The following is an 18704-nucleotide window of genomic DNA, read 5'->3' on the forward strand; positions in this document are numbered from 1 at the left end:
ACTCTACTGTGTGGAATAATGCGAAGACACAATTGTCTCCTTTCAATTTGTAAGGGCAAAGTACCTCATTTGCATTTGCAAGTTTTTATAATTAGCATTGCGGTAAAAGCGGTAATTTTGCTTTCCCTAAGTGCATGCCCCTCTTTCTGGATTTGACATGTTATTCCTAAATTCCTCACTTTCATATTTTTAGTTGGATATTAAGAAGCAGTATCCCTGAGATTTATCCACCAGAAAGTTCCTAAAAATCATCAAATGGAGACAAAACAGAAAAAGATACCTAAAGTGCAAAAAGCTTCAAACTGAACTATAACTAAATTATAATATATCAAATATACTTGATAAATGTGAGTTATAGGTCAAAATATTACCAGACTGATTGGTTTTCAAAGGACCAGTTTCTAGTGGTTAATGGCAGAAAAACAATCATACATATCATACTAAGTGAAGTAAGTCAGACAGAGAAAGACAAATATCATGATATCGCTTATATGCAGAATCTAAAAAAAAAAGATACAAATGAACTTATTTATAAAACAAACCCAGACTCACAGACTTAGAGAACGAACTTATGCTTACCAAGGGGGGAGCGGTGGGAGGGAGGGAGTTTGGTCTTGACATGTACACACTGCTATATTTAAAATAAGATGCCTTTCCATGAAAAAAAAATTAAATTTTAATATGTTATTGGAAATGATATAAATATTAAGCTCTAATGATATCAGTGATATGAATTGGAAACTAAATCACTAACATAACTATTTCAAGATTTTTCGTATTAATTTTGAGGCTTCTGTTCACCCATTTACCTGAAAAATAGATACATTCAAATACTTGGTCATGTGCAGCTGAGTTAACAGTCTGTGTGTATAATTCCTCAAAATACATGTGTTAGACAGGACTATGCAGTTTGAGAGCAGACATACAACTCTGGTTTAGGCCAAAAAGGTGTTTATTGGAAGGGTACTAGTGTAGCCCTCTGAGTTGAAGGAAAAGCTGCCGTCATCACTGTTTCTGTCCTCTTGTTAACATCATGCAGGTCAGTGGTGGTTCCAGGAACTCTGCACTCATATCTTTACATCTTCATGACCAGAAGAGAAAGAGATGCCTCTCTCCCAGCTCTGGTTTGAAGTATCTTGGGAGAATTCTAATGGAACAAGCGTGGGTCAGCTACCTGTCCCCCAGTCACTGTAACCAGTGACTTGGTTATTTCCACCCTCCTAGTAATAATTATAGCCAACATTTACTCTATACCAGGAACTGTGAAAATCACTTTAAACAGATTATTTCAATCATTATGATAGTTCCATGCTATTATTAATTCCTAATTTACAAGTAAAAACTGACCCAGAGAAATTAAGGAACTTACCTAAGGCCAGCTGAGAGGCAGTGGGCAAGGGCAATCTGAACCCAGAGCCAGGCTTTAACCATGACAGTGGACTTGATGCTAACAGAGGCCAGACTTTCAAATCAGTACCACACTTAACAGCAAAAACCAAGTGTGGTCACACTGACCCCTGAAAACCCTTCACTGACAGTAGCCATGGCATCACCCACAGTCACATATCCACCTTCCGTTCTCCATTCTCCATCTTTGCCCAGAGGGAATGATGATGGCAAAACTAACACTACTGAACTAATTTTTAATGTCTTCTTTTCTTCCCGCTAATTCTTCTTGCATAGCCTGTTCACGTACACTCCCCTAAGTTGGACACACTGAGTGTGATGTGACTGCAGCAAGCTGTGTGCCCCTACATACTTGAGGGAATGGATGGATAGGGTGTTTTAATGAGGATGTGGGGAGGACGAGTACGTGGGGCTGTGACACTCATTTGAGATGGGGTAGAGTTTCTCCTGGGAGAATAGGATGGTGCACAGAAAGGTGGTAGCCTGGAAGACAGTTGTCTCTATTTTACCATTTTTTAATATAGGCATCTCTAATAAAAGGTGGAGGAAAGACCGACATTTATTTGCTGCTTTCTACATACCAGGTGCTCTTAAAATATGCATTAACTCTTTTCGTCTTTATAACCCCCCATATGAGGGAGGTCTTACTATCTCCACTTTATGGATTAGTACGTTGAAGCTCAGAGAGGTTAAAACACTTGCCTCAGGTCACATCACTAGACAGGGGAAGGGTGGAGAAAGGGAAATAAGCAGAGACTTGACTCCAAAATTAGTTTTTTTCTACTCTGAAAAACTGACCTGGAAAATTGAACTTTTACATTCTATTAAGTAAAAAAATAAAAAAGACCCCTGAAGTTCCTGGAAAACAATATTCAGTGGAACATAGGAGTAGATTCTGTGTTAGTGAACAGTTTGCCCATTTAAATAGTGATTAAATGTTTTACCTATAATTTTTTTAACAGGACTACAGAACCTCTAGGAATAAGGGATTACCAAATAGGGATTATATTTCGATTTACTATGTGAATAACAAACAAAACATAAATTTCTTGTAGAAAGAGGTCTTGACTACTACCTTTCCTAGTTGTTTAAACCAGAGGGGTCCAGCCCAGGCTGTTTACTGCTGTACCTTCAGCTCCCTCAAAGGCTAACTTGCGCAAAGAATTTTCAAAGAGAAAGAAAAAAGAGAGAGAGAGAGAATGACAGAAATGGAATCCCAAATAATTTAAGGTTTGCCTAAATCACCTGATGCTTTGCAGGGGAGGAATTTCACTTTAAATAGGATGGCTTATGGTCTGTTTCCTGGCAATTTAGAAAGATTTGCACTACACTGATAGCCCATTATGCGGTAACTGTGTTTTGTTATATACTCATTTATTTAAATGCAAGTTTGCTTTATCCTGCCAGTTTGTTGACTGTTCCTTGCTGAGTAGGTCTGTAATCTAAACTTTAAAGGAGGATTAAGCTTCATGGTATTTATCTAACTAAGCATTATCATTGTGTTATCCTCATATATTTGTTACCTAGAAAACAAAAAACAAACAAAAAAAACCCTCTTATTTTAAATGGGCCTTTCTCTTACTTTTGCATGAAAGCCTTTGTGGCTTTTAAAAAAATTCTATTTTATGATCTGCAACTGTCATTTAAATAGAACCAAGAGTTAAATTAGACTGCAATGCTTTCAATAGTACTTTTTTTTTTGGTTTTATATACACACATTAAAACAAACAAACAAAAACAGAAGGAATATAACACATTCCGTCTTCTCTCTTTTAATCTTTGAAATGTAGTGAATAGTTAGTAGACCAACGGAAAAATAATTACAAGTCTGCTAGCCATATTTGGACCACGCCTTTTCAGAAATCATATTGGTTTTCAATATCCCTTTGAGAATAACCTACACTTTTAATGGAAAACCAGCTTATCTCTTAGGGATGGCTCTTATTCTCCCAAGGTAAATAGAATATAAAACTATGTTTTGGAAACCTTTTAATGTTAATTGTTTATAAATCAGTAGAGACAGAAGAGACCAAAAAATGTTTGACAGAGAAAAAAAGAGGGAACTCTAATTTTATTTTGATTAATTGCTTCTCAATAAAATTTATTCACTTTTCATGAAATCCTAAATTCACCAGTTTCTCATTTTCTTCAAGCCAACTTTTTTTTTTATCATATCACATCCTTTCTGTATCTTCCTTTACAAATTTTTTTCCTAACAGAAGCCCTATGTTTTCAGTGAATTATGAGCTCCATAGCTTCACTGGTGAATCACATTGGTTTTAGCTAGTTTATGTGACTTTTTTCCCTTTCAAGGATTGGTTTAGGAGAGAGCAGGTAGCCTAATTCTGGACAATGGTTTATTTAAGGAGATCTATTAGGACATAATTCCTGACTCTAAAAAAAAAAAAAAAAAGACTCAAGGAAGAAATAGCTTCCTTATGTTTCTGGGCATTATGTGTGAGAGTGTGATCCTTAGAAGTTCTGCAGCCAGTTTGCCACCATGAGGCTAAGATCGTAAGTGGTAAAAGCCAACTCACTGTGGTTTATAAAGAAAAAAGATGATTAAAACCTGGCTCTTTGAGCTGTACATATGAAACTGACATAGTTACAATCTTCCTCTTATGTGAAATGTTATATTGTAGTTAAGTTATGAAAGCCAGAGATTTCTATTATGAGCAGCTAAGCAAATCCTAACTGATATTCTTTATTGTTTTGGCAATGTGCTACAGACAGACATATTGAGAAAGGTCTGTCACTGCAGATCTTTCTAAAATCTAAGAGGGCAGGTAGATGGGGAGTGGAGAGGAAGAGAAATTGTACAGACATAGGACAATGCTCATATAATTTTTAAACGCTGGATATTTTCAATGAATAAAAAATATTCTGAGATAGATTTCTTTCTCTAAAGGGCAGAAAAACTTAGCTTCAAGACAGTATTTAGGAATACAGGCACCTCATACATTCTTTTAAGAAGAGAAATCCTCCAGTTCATGGTAGTCTACATACCTTTCAACACAAATGAGATAGTAGAAGCTCTTTCTTGAGAAGAGTGGCACCTACTGGGTTGTGAGGACAGGTGCCTGGGGGAACACCTGAATACAACAGAACAATAGAAGACCAGTGTACTTGAACTTGAGAAAATGTGAGGATCAGATCGTGGGCTGAACTTGACCTAGAGAAGCAGGTAGGCATCAAGCTGGCAAGAACCTCGTAGGACATACCTATATATTTATTATAAAAAGGAAAAGTCTAGGGGAGGGTAGTAAATAAAAGAACACTTAAAAATGTGAATCTTTGGGCTTCCCTGGTGGCGCAGTGGTTGAGAATCTGCCTGCCAATGCAGGGGACACGGGTTCGAGCCCTGGTCTGGGAAGATCCCACATGCCGCGGAGCAACTGGGCCCGTGAGCCACAATTACTGAGCCTGCGCGTCTGGAGCCTGTGCTCCGCAACAACAGAGGCCGCGATAGTGAGAGGCCCGCGCACCGCGATGAAGAGTGGTCCCTACTTGCCACAACTAGAGAAAGCCCTCGCACAGAAACGAAGACCCAACACAGCCATAAATAAATAAAAAATAAATAAATAAATAAAAATTAAAAAAAAATGTGAATCTTTGAAATATATATATGGAATACAAAACTTAGTACACGGATTAAATGATTCATCTATCAAACAAAACAAAACTAAAAAGGATATGTTTTAGTTCCAATGATTCCAATTCTAGAAATCTTACTTAAGGACATAGTATGAGACGTAGAAGATTACGTACAAGGATGTTTATCACAGGATTAATTATGTTAATAAGGACAAGAAATAGCCAAAGTATCCAACCAAAGCAGAAAAGTTAACTAAATCATGGAACATTCCTACAGTTGAATATTAGGAAGCAATTACAATTATTTATTTGCAGAATATTTGTCATGAGAAAATGCTCATAATAAAAAGTTTGAGTGGAGAAAAAAGTATAAGGCAAAAATAAATACAAGGCATGGATCCTTATTTGGGGAAAAAAGGAGGCAAGAGGGAGACATTTATAGGCATATGTACAATCCCTCTCCCTCCCCACACACATATACACAATTATTAAAAATGGCTAGAATTAAATTTAATATATCAATAATTTTTATTCCCAGTTAATGGGCAATAGACAATTTTCTTGTGCATAGGTAAGTAAACATAGATTTCTTTCACATGATAAAAATAATGATTTATAAATAAAAACACAAAAACTAAAGGTAGCTGAAAATTAAATTTCAAGAAAAAAGATTTTTTGATTAGTAATATACTATAAGCGAGGAGAAAATATTGTATCCTCAGGAAATGAGCAATATTATGGCACCAACCATAATAGAGATCACATTTAGAAAATGCCTTCAGAGAAATGGAAAATGTGTGTATCTCCATATAAATAAATAAGTCACAGTTAAACTAGATAAAGATTTTACCAAATTTTAAAGATTTGGGGTTCTTTGTTACCCAGTAGCCAACACATTGCTAGTTTGGATAGGGAAGGGGAGGGCAAAGCTAAACAATTTGGGTTATACTCTAGATTCTCTCCATAGTATGAGAGTTGGCAATTTCCTGAAAAAGAGAGCGAGAGAGAGAGAGAGAGACAAATGTAAAATATATTTTATATATGTTTTCTAAAATATAAATTATATATATAATTTTGTTTGTATCTATTTAAGGGACTTGATAATGTCTTTAGCCGCAGAAGTTAGGTAACTCCAGGTAAAAACTAAGGAATTGATAAGGAAAAAGAAGTAAAAGCACAGCCTAAGGCCATGCATCCTGCTTCTTTTCTTTTTCAAAAACTCTTATACACAGTTTTATTAGCCCCTTATTATCTCCTTATCTGTGTGAATAATAAGAATGAAAGCACTAAATTGACCGAACAACTAGCTCAAAATCCTCATTTTAGATTTTAGATCTGAGAAAACGTGGTACTTTTTTTTTTCAAGTCACAAAATTATTTAGTGACAACAAGAGTCTAAATCCCTAGGACTCTTGATTCCCAGTATCGTTTTCATTCCATTAAACCATCATGGCTCAATGCTTAAGGAAAGGTTCCACATCACCACACAGTAACTGGCACGTAAAGGCACCCAAACTTTTTTATTTTTGTTGTTTTATGGAAATAAATAGTTAATGGAAAATCCACTGAACTGGGTCTAAGAATTTCCAGGCTTTGAGCCCTATTTCTTCTATTGGTTATCAGTGTGGCCTTGTATTTGTCATTTAACCTTGCTGTACCTCAGTTTCTTATCTGCAAAATAGATTGTATTCAGTGTTTCCCAATATGTTTGAAGATATTTGACAGATACTCTGCAGAATTATATAACTGGTGAGAACAGAGCTCTGACAAAGATGTAATCTTTATTTATATCTTGCTTATTCAAATACTCCATCTTCCTTGAAACTCCAAATAAATAACTTGAGATATTGAAACCAAACAGTAGCTGAAGAACTGTTACATATCTGTGGGCATTCACAGCTAGTGAAAAAATAATTATAAATGAATTTAGGGAGATTCCAAGAGCTGAAATGTAGAGGACTCTTTGATTGTTTTCATTGGGAAATGTATACAGAGGAAATGGGGGCGTACAGCAGTCTGGCCATGGGAGGAGACTTTGGTGACAAGCACATAGAAGGAATTCCTAGAGATGACTTGATACATATAATTATTCCTGAAAGACTTTTATGAAATGATTTGTTTGATAACTAAGGTGTGAATTTTAAAAGGGAGTGAGAAAAGATACTGGGATACTGACATACTAAAAGAGGGCTTCTCTGTTAAAATCTGTAGGGAGACAGTATCCTTTGCTGAAGGGAATTAATTCTTTCCCAAATTCAAGAACTGTGAAACTGGATTTAAGCTCACAGCTCCAAAATTGGGGGAAATGGTAGAACAAGAGCTTTGTGAAACTCGACAAATTAAGCTTTGTTTGATGGTAGAAACAATGGTAAGGATAATAATAGAACATATTTTATAAGGTTGTTGTAAGGATTAAGTGAATTAATATAGATAAATTCCTTAGTTAGAACGATGTCCATCATACTCTACTAAATGTATGTTAGCTCCCATTGTTATTGTCTTTGCCATTGCTGTTGTTTCCATTATTAATTTAGTCTGAAATATATTTAACTTGATCTCAAATGTCCTCTGTAATTTTTCTATTATGTGGTTTTCACTTACTTTTGAAAAGAACAATCCATTCTGTCCACCAGAAAGATCAGTTTATTTAAAGTGCAACATGTAGAACCCTCTTGTTTGCTGTAGCAAAAGCATGTATGACTATATTTTTCTGCTGATCAAGATGAAATAAAAGTCAAACTACTAATTTTTTAGTTTCACCCATTAATGTCTGACCTTTGTATCTAAGAGATAACCTGCTCTTTACAGTGTATTTTGTAAGTGGGGAGAGTATTGAAGTCATCTCAAATCCACGCCTGATACCTAAACATCTTCCCACACAACTGAATTTTAACTTCTAAGAATCAAGTTTCTAGTTGCAAGTACCTAAGAACTGTGAATCACTTTTCAGTTCACTGAATGACACAGATCTTGAGGTCTTGAGATACAGTATTCAAGCAATAACAAGTCACTTTCAAGTTTTAGAAAGCAACCACCCAGCTAAACCAAAGAGATGGAGTTACCCCATCAGTTCCTTTCTGGTTTCAGTATGAATGAAATCAGTCCCACATAATGTAGTCTAGGACCTAAAGAAAATTCTAACTAATTTCCACATGAAATAAAAATTTTAGGAAATTTCTAGCTGGTGAAACAAAGAACATATTTGAAAATTTATAAATACAGAACTTCGATTTAAAGAGCTTTAAAACCTTTATTTTAAGTAAACTTTAATAAGTGGCATTTCAATACTCAAGTATTTATTAGGGGAAAGGAGAAGCAAACTAACAATTACTTAGTAAATATGTTAGGCTCTGGTCTAAGTGCTTAGTTGTATAATTTATTTGACAGTTTTTTATGGTTTAAATTTTTACTATTTATTGGCTATAGCATATACAGATTATCACAAAAATAAATGATGTTTCAAAATCCCTTTATATAGCACTGGAAAACTGGTAAGTTTTGACTTTAAAATGTACCAGGGAAGGAGGTACATTTTCCCTGATTTCCATACTGTATTTACCTTTCTCTTTCAATGCAGCTCTCTACCCTAATCTAATTAGGGTAAAGTTCATTTTACTATTTTTGCATTACAGGGTTTGGATGTGTTCTGTGTCATTTATACAATCAATATGACAGTGTTACTGAGGAAGAAAGACTATATTACATGAAAACTGCCCCAGAACTATTTGTTGCAAGTCCTTGGTTAGGTAGTTGCATGAAGACAGTATGTCTGTGACTCCATGAAATGAACACCAAGGATGCCTTGTCTAGATGTGGTAGACTGTTAGGGATAGAAGGGCCCTACAGCATCATATATCAGTTCTTCTCTTTAACAGAGGAGACTCTGTTACACCAGAATGATGAAATCGTTTTGGGTAATGGGAAGAGGTGGCAGAGTTGGGACTAAAACTCAAGTCTTCTAACTTCCAATTTCTGACTCTACATTCAGTGTTCTTCCACTATACTTGCCTTAATACATATTTCTGGGAGTGTTTCTATTGACTTCATAATACGTTCACCAACCCTGGTTTTGAAGCTTGTAATTAACAGTGGCCAAAGGCATACATGATACAATTTGGATGCCTGACCATATTGCCCACCTGTATTCTGGCAATCCAAGGGCTACAGGATTTTCCTCTGTGAAATAACCAAAGTGAATGTAATTATTCATTCCTGAAAACTTTTATTCAAACCAGTCTCATCCTGTTTTGAATGGTAGGAGCTGCTGTTACTAATAAATTCTAAGCATCCTATGTAATCCAGCCCCAGTTACCCCAATTTATACTGAACAAGTGCAAAAAGTCAAATCTACCTGAACCTTCAGATAGCAGCTAAGGTTTTCCCTTTACATCTCCATATTTGTGATATTATTTAAAGACCAATCAATGCATTTTTAAGACCAGCTAATGCCTTTAAATACTTTCACAGAAATTTTGAGCTGGAAGAGAATCTAGCAATTATCTCTTCCTACAAATGAAGAAAGTGTAGCCTAAGGAGAAAACTTGACTTGCTCAAGGTCCAACTGTGATCAATATTATGGCCAAAACATATCCATCTTATGTCAAGTTCTGTAATGTTTCCACTGCTTCTAAAGTCAACTGAATGTTTGAGTAATCTAAAAGTACAGTGTGTTAATTTTCTAAGTATGGAAAATGAACCCAAAATTCACTAAAATGACCACTTACTTGACATTTGAAATATGTTTAAAGTTTTATCTCTAGATTGTTAATTTGTTTTAATGGAAAAGCAGGGTACTAGAATGTAGGCAAGAAGTCCCCCCTTTTTAAAGTATGCCAGGCGAATGATAAGCCTTAAACTCTGTAGCACAAAATGTTCTCTGTGACCGACTTAAACTTTACTTCTTTGTCTAATGGATGACCATTTAAAAAATTAGATGGCAATAGATTTTTTAGAACAATAAATTAGTGTTAGCTATTTGGCTTAAGAAAATAATTTGAAAGCCATTGGATAATGTATTCTGAAACCAAAAGATAGCTATAGTCATATCCTTGTCCTGTTTAAGTCTTTTAATATTTATCTTTGGGGAGGATCATTCTGGTGGAGGTGGGGAGAATTGATTGGATGATGGGGAAAGTTTATTAGAAGCAAGGGTCCTTTGTGCCAGGCAATGCATCTGTAAATAAAATTTTCAAAGGTCTCTGATCTGCTAAGCTTGGATTCAAGCAGGAGGAGACAGACTATAACAATAAATATAAGAAACAAGTAAGGTATGTAATATAGAAGGAAGTAAGTACAATGGACTAAGTATAGTGCAGAGTAAACAGAATTCAAGTACTGGGAATAGAGGGCAGGTATCATGTTTAAATAAGAGGCTCACAATTAGTCTCATTGAAAATAACACATTTGAACAAACTTTTGAAAGATATGGAAGAGTTTGAAACTCAGACATCTGGGGGAATAGCTACCACAGTGGCCATAAGGTCTTCACATGCTTGACATGTTTGAGAAGTAGCAACAGGGTTTGCATGGCTGAAGAGGAACGAAAAAGGGGTAGGTGATAGGAGACGTGGTCAGAACGTTAATGAGCTCCTGATTATGTAAGAGCATCTCTGCCATTGGCAAGCCTTTGGCTTTTACTCTGAGTGAAATGGGTAGGCTGTGGAGTATTTTGAGCAGAGAAGGGACATAATCTTTTTTTAAAATTACTATGGCCTGAGTGATGGCATAACCTGGTAGGATTAATCCATTCAAAATCTCTTCCGGAATTAGGGGTGACATCAAGGCCATTGAAAACACATAACTACAAAATTTCTAGTCCGACTTTAAAAATGGAAATGGATGGTGGGGGGCAACCAATACATGTCCATTATTTCTTCAGAGTCAAGCTATTCAAAGAAATTATTCACACACTCTTTCTATTCTCTATTTTATTATTAAACGTATCTCCATTTTACTATGAAATAAATTCCAACATGAAATCTGCTTCCACTACTCTATTGAAACTACATGCACTAAAGTTTCCATGACGTTCATGTTACCAAATCCAATCTTTTCTGTCTTCATCTTACTAGGTCTCTAAGTTCCTCTAAATGCTTTCAACGACTCTCTTCTTCAGACATTCTTTTTTTGACTTCCATGCTACACCCAATTTCCAGACTACTAATAAAACCATTTCTTCTCAGTCTCCATCATATTTTACTCTCTACTGAAGATCCTCAGGTGATTTCATTACCGATTTCTGCACAACAAATTATCCCAAAGCTTAGAAGTTTAAACCATCAAACATTTATCTCACAGTTTCTGTGAGTCAGAAATCCAGTTGCAACTTAGTTGGGAACTTCTGGCCAAGGTCTCTCATGGAGTTGCAGTCAGTGTATGGGCTGGGGCTGCAGTCTCAGTTGAAGACTCAACTGGAGAAGTATCTTCTTACAAGCTCAGGTATGTGGTTGAGAACTTAGTCCCTCACAGGTTGTTGACTGGACACTTCCCTTAGTTATCTGTCATGTGGGCCTCTCCACAGGGCCACTAATCACATGAGAAAGCCAGAAAGCAAGAAAGGGCAAGCAAGATAGAAGTCAGAGTCTTTTTCAACCTAATCTCAGAAGTGATATCCTATCATTCTGTGTTCTGTTTGTTAGAAGTAAGTCACTAGTTCCTCTAGGGGAGGGGATTGCACAAAGGTTGAATACAAGGAGGCAGGGGTCACTGCACACCGTCTTGAAAGTTGTGTAGCTTATCATGGCTTAGGCTTCAGTCATTTTCTAATTCTGTCTTCTCTACAGTGGTGATGTCATTAATTGCCCTAGTTATCATATTACTTACATTCCAAAGTTCTCAAATTTATACTGCTGGGTTAGGCCTCTTTTCAGACCCCTGTACCTCTTATTTTTGCATCTCCAATTAGCTTTATCGCAAGCTCTCAAAAGTAACATATTCCAAACAAAATGTTTTATTTTGCCTTCCCCTACACTCCAAATCTGCAAATATATATTTTTTTCTACTAAGCTTTTCTACCTAGGTAAATGGCACCTCCATCCACCCGATTTCTCAGACCAGGCAGTAGCAAATTTTTCTTAATGTTTATCTCTCCATCACTAAACTCCATCAACTGTAGCTTCAAAATTATTGTTTCCTGGATGCCTAAAGAGCCCCTCAATATGTTTATCTGTACCCATTTTTCCTCTATTACAATCCATTCTCACCAGCAAATAGATTAATCATCTAATTAATATAAATAAGAGCTTATGCCAACATTTTATAAATCTTTCAAGGGCTTCTTATTGCTCTTTGACCTAGTCTTCCCCTGCTTCACCAACCTCATTTCGTGCAGCTTTCTTTTTCTGAGTTTTAACCACACTTGATTCTCTTTTAGTTCTGAGAATTCTCTCTGCTTAGAAGACTTTTCCCACAACTCTTTGCCTGACTGGTTCCTGGTCATCCTTCAGAGATATTTGGATGACTTAATCTTACACAGATTCTTAAAGCTCAGTCTTTTTCCTGCCTAGCACTTAAAATTTGTAAGTCCAGGTGAGAAGAGACAAAGTCTACTTCATTCATCTATCAGTGCCTAGATAGCACCGTGTCTGTAGATAACGTCTATAATGAGTAGAAGTAACATCCAAAGAGTACATCCAAAAGTCCTGATAACATTTTCTCTGTTTTGTTTTTGTTTTCACCAACTCTGGTTATATTGTTATTAATTTAGGCCTTCAGTGTTGTGTTTAGATATGTATATTGCTCTTTTTTCCTTCTAGTTAGACTTCTTTGGAAAAGGTGTTGTGGAAAATCCTAAAGAAAGATTCTAACTTATTAATCTTTAGTGAAGTTAGAAGGAATTACCTTTATAACAATGACACCTATATTACCTTTGCCTGAGAGATTGATAGAATTGAGTGTTTATTCAGATGGGATTCTTTCAGGATCTCGCTCTGAGTTCTTTTTAGAGTTTGGAGGGCTGGGCACTGGGGGCTTGTTTTGTCTTAGAGAGATGAACTGAATCCAGATTTTCTTGCTAATAATAACCATGGTTGTGCAAAGACCCACTTCCCACCCACATTGAGAGTGCACTCTTCCAGCTGATGTTTCTGTTCACAGCTTTTGTGAATGTGAGAAAAGAAGTGATAACCCTGGAATGAATCACTGTGCCAGTGACATTCTAGTTAAAGTTGAACAGTGCTGATAAAATGTGCTACTTTGGTGTGAAGAGCCTGAACTACATTTAATAAAGAATAAAACCACAGAATACACACAAATAGAAGTCAAAAAATTAACCTTTTGCTACCCAGGAAAACATCTGGTAAATGTGAGGTGGTGTGTGGCTGGGGAGATGGATCATGAGGAATTATGTAGAGTGACAATGTGAAAGTATGTACTTAATCATCTGCAGAGGAAGCTTTTCTCTTCAGGAGAGAATTGCACTACAGAGGGGACTAACTAAACTATGCCACCTTATTTTTAGTTTTCTTTTAAATATTTTTGTTCTAAAAGAAAATGCACTATCTCATCCACCCCCCTACACCCCCACCCCCCGCCAAGACCTCAGAGATGTTCAAGCCTCTGCCTTCTCTTAAAGAACAATAGTCCACTGACTCCACCGCAGTGAGACTTAGAAGGTTAGGTTGTTCATTTAATGTTAATGCTGTTAGTGAGTCATTTTAAACAGGTATTTGGGAATATGGAAAAAAAGAAAAAAAGTTGGAAAAACATGGGGAGAGAAGACGGATTAAGTATATGACAAAGGACAATATCAGCAAAAGTGGGTAAAGAGGGAAGATGGGGAGAGAGAAAGAGAAATCAAATAATACACTTCCTACAATTTTTTATATTATGGTAAAAAACACATATTTTATACTGTATTTGTCCACATATATTTGTCCAAATATACTGTATTTGTCCACATCCTTGTTCCCCACATGTACTTTTTCTAATGTGTGTAAGTATCTGTCTTCCATCCATTGCTGTGAAAAATCAATTGCTCTTGATTTGGAGGAGGGCTCCAGTTACTAGGGAAAATAGGAGGGTTTGAAACTGCCAATAGGATTCCAGAACTCTTTTAACTTTTTATCTCAATATGATAAATTATTCCTTTTAACTGGATCCTGCTTGATCTGACCTCAGGTGCCTTAGTTTGAAGGAAAGTGACTTGTGCTGGTGAAGTTGCCCTGTGTCCCACCAGATTTAAATTCTAATTAACTTTCACTGATGAATTGATGTCATTTGCAAATGACTGTCAATAATCTGCATAATATAAATTTATAAAGGCCATTTATATCACACAGCTGTGACTATGTGGACTTAGCTGATACTTAAACTTGTGTTTAAATACATAAATTGTATTTGTTTTTAACCGACTGCAGCTCTTCACATACTTTCAAAAACTACTTTCTAGCACCATTTAGGAAGTTAATGAAAACCTCTATTCAATGTTTAATACCACCTCTTTAATAGTAGAACTACATATATTAATACAATAACACAACAAAGTCCCTCCAATTGCAACTAGTCCTATCTTTCAGAATCTGGGATAAAGCAGAGCCAGATTCAATAGGAAGTTACCTGTGTACTAACTTTGGAAGAAGGAATCTATTAGCAAGACATAAACAACTTTAAACAATGTCGTAGAGAGAAAGCTAAAACCTTTTAAAATGATACTCATATGCTTCAATTTATTTTATAAATTGAAGCTATCATACTGAAAAACTATTCTACTTATGGAAGTTTATGTTAGGCAAATTCTCAAAATGTATAAAAAGACATATACACAAATATATCAAATATACAATTTTTAGAATATCAGATAAATTGATTTAATTGGTGGTTATAATATGAGAAAAAGTAAACTTCTGGCCAAGCCTACCAGTGGATAAGTATGCAATATTTAAATACAATAGATATCATGTACCTATACGAAGAAAAGTTTAAGATATGATGTTAAGTGAAGTTGGATAAATATTTTAATGTATTTATGTTTAGAGTACATATTTGAAATGATGAGGAAAAAGTACTCATAGGAAATAAGCAAAAATCAAATTGATCTTTTAAAATAAATAGTATAATGGGTTTTTTATCTGTTTTCAAACTGATCTGTAGTCTTGTTAATTTTATAATTTAAATGAATAAAAGAATGAATTTATAGAGAACCTTACTACTACTTATAGGAGACCATATGAATTACACTTCATTTTATAAGAACTTGGCGAGATAATTGTTATAGCCATTTTAAACAATAGGAATATCTGTGCCAAAATTATGAAAGAGCTCTATTCAAGATCATACAGGTAGTAAATAGAAGATCTGATTCTAGATACTTTCACCATAAGCATCTTTGCCCCAACAATTTTTGCCCAATAACTGGTTGGCTGTAAGGCAATTTTGATGAAAAATATAAAACAACAATTAATAAAAGAAGGACATTAAAAAGGATGTAATGAAATATAAAAATGAATAACAAAATTAGAAAGACTTTACTGTAATATTTGAATACATTTAAAATGTGTATACATTCATGGCAATACTGTGCAACTAACTGATTTTATTTTGTGGGTTGCATCTAAGCCCTTGTCTTCCCAGTCTTTTGTTCATAGTATTTTATACCTTTGCTTGTTTTGTTTGTTGTTTTGTCTCCTTGTTTGGCATCACACTTTTTCTTTTTGGCTAATATTTCTTCCTTCATTGAGAGAGAGGTATCAGTTTCCAAATACTAGGATGCATGCTTGTAAACTGAGCTTTGTATTGAGTTGTGAAAAACTCTACAGTGTCATTTGTTCTTGGCATATTGTTGCATGTCTGTTGTTAGACTTTCCAAAGTTCTACGTGAAATGTGGGTTCAACTCTGTATCTTCAAATCACCAAAGGATTTGCAAACTGATATGTTATCATCTTCTAGCACAGCATGTAATCTTGCTTTACAATGTCTTATTTCCCACTTCTGGTTAGTTTTATCACTGTATTTTCTGTCAAATCAATATATGTAGTGGTTGTTACCATCCACTATTTTAAGACCACCACCTCTGCTTGTCATTGTATAGACCATTACAAGGGCTAAGATTTATGTAATAAAAATGGCAGAACTGTGTCAATAGAGAAATGAAACCAAACTGATAACCAATTGAAACCAAACTGACAACCAGTTATTTTATCTTTTACAGCAAAATCGCCTTACCACTAAGTAGTTGTGCACCAAAAGTATTTGCGGTAACAGTGCCTACAGTGAAGATGTCTATGGCAAAGATGCTTACTGTGAAAATACCAGACAGGAGCTAGACATCAACCAAAAACAGTGATTCTAAGCCCAGATTCTTGACTCTCTACAATAATGTTTAAACACAAGTGAATAAACTTCTAAACCTGGATATTTTTAAAGGTTCACTTGGTTATAAATTGTTAATATTCTTGATATAAATTGGTGTGTTAACTCTTTCTTAATTTATAATAACCAAATGAACTCTACTAATCACTAAATCATTTGAAAAGCAATTCTCATCTCTTCTGTGTGTGTTTTTTATTTTTTTTAATAGAGCTAAAAGCTCATCATTTAAAGAGCATAGAAAAAAACGAAACCCACAAATGAGGACATATGACAAAAACTAAGTTATGAAAGTTAAGTTACTAGGAAATTGAATGTAAGCAGTTACGATATGGATTATCTGATTGAAATTTAGCCAACTAAACTCAGTTTAGACTAACAGGCAGAAGCACTCCTAAAGTGGTGGTATGAAAGGAAATAAATTCTAGCATATTTGCTATTGTGTCAGCATTCCTTTTGTATATTTGGCTTTAATCTTGACCAGAAAATGACACCCTATCACCCAGCCTTCTTTGCTATTCCTTTGCAGCTGCTTATGCTACTGACATTAGAGCCATGATTTCTGAATTCCCCCTGAAAATATCACCATCCTTAGTCTTTGGCTTAACTGACCTTTATAATACTTCTGTTTGGATAATGTTTTTTGATTTTTTTTAACTTTGCATGCCTTTTCTGAAAATAGAAGTCAGATAAAATTTGTCTTTGTGATTTTTATTGTAAAATGAAACAGAGAGACAGAAAACTATCCAAAACTATTGTATAGTTTATTGAATAGTTGTATAGTGAATGCATGTATAACCACAAACCAGGTCAGGTAATAGACCTTTGCCAGAAACCCATTTATGTACCCCATCCCTATCACTCTCCCTCCTCCTAACTGCTTTTCAACTTTCAGAGTAATCATTTCCTTGCATTTTTATTAGGTTTATCACCCAAGTGTTTATCCTAGATTCTGTGGTTTAGTTTTTTGTTTTGTTTTCAAATATATTTTTAAAGTTCTCTTTTAATGTTCAGATTTCTCCTTCATTTCTTTCTTTTCCTTCTAAATTAACTATCTGTAGGTCATTTAATCTGTAGAATTTCCCATAGTATGGATTTCAATGAGAAGAATCCATCCTGTGGGAATCACTGTTGGTACAGTTTAACATGTCCCCTTGTCCTCTGTAACCCCTCCACATTGGCGCCTGGGTCCAGAGGCTTGATTGCACTCAAATTTTCTTTTTATAAAGACTGCAAGCATTGTTTTCTTTCACATGGGAGCACAAAAGATCTGGCCGTTTCCTCTTTGTGATTTTAGCAGCAGTTTGTGCTGAATACATTGTCTTACATCTATATCTCTTCAGTCATTTTGATTGTCGGAAATTCATCTCCAATATTACCGTGATTTCTTGCACATTGATAAAATTTTGTTTGTGCTCTCTGTACTGGAATGTCAATTTTCTTGGATATAAAACCCATGGTTCACATTTTCTTTTCCTGTGTACTTCAGTATATTATCTTTTTTTTTTCTAGTATAAACCTATGTTGTCAAAAAATCTGATTGTATACCTTTTTTTTCCCTTTTAAGACACTTGCTATTTTTGCCTAGATTCTCAAATAACTTATTTTTTAAGTTAAATAATTTCAGTAGAATATACTTTTCTGTTGGTCATTTTTGCTTGAAATTCTGAGGATTGGGGTATATTCAAAGGAAGTTTTCAAAGCTTTAGGTATTCATTCTGTTCTCTTTATTTTGGTTAACTTTTTCAGGGCTTTTTATTAACTGTATGTTGAGTCTTCTTTTGATGGCTTTTAAAATTTTCCACAAAGTCCTTTTAATTCTTTCTTCATTTCACTTTTATTTAATTTTTTTTACCTTTAATTTAAAGTATTAACTGTTGGGTTATTTGCGTTTGTGTTCTTTGTAGTTCAGCCTTTCTGTAATTATTTTTCATTCTTTTCAAGTGTGCTCATTTATATTGTCTTTTTAAATCCTTTATTATTTTAAATATCTTTTAGCTTATTCCGAAAGAGTAGTCTTTAATTTTGATCTTTTTGATGGCCCTGTCTTTCTGAAATGCTTCCATTGTCTTTAAGAATGACAGTTTTCTACTAATTCTCTTTAAAATAACTTTGAGATTTGACCTTAATATTTGTCCATTTTCATTTCTATGTGAAATTAGCTTCTCTGGACTTTTACAAGGAGATGTGGTCCAACAGAGTTTCTGATTTCACAGGGCCTTTTCTGTTGTTTTTATGTAGTGTCCTAAAGTGTGTGTCTGTGCGTCTCCTGTCCCCTCTTGACGTTAATCGGAACGCTTTCTTTCCTTTGTCTCCGTTGTTTCTCTTCTCCTCCATTTTGATCTCACTTGCAAAATTCTGTCCTCACTGTGGAGCGAGAATCTGGAAAAGCACCTGG

This window comes from Balaenoptera musculus, chromosome 2 (assembly GCF_009873245.2).
Source record: "Balaenoptera musculus isolate JJ_BM4_2016_0621 chromosome 2, mBalMus1.pri.v3, whole genome shotgun sequence".
Taxonomy (NCBI): Eukaryota; Metazoa; Chordata; class Mammalia; order Artiodactyla; family Balaenopteridae; genus Balaenoptera; species Balaenoptera musculus.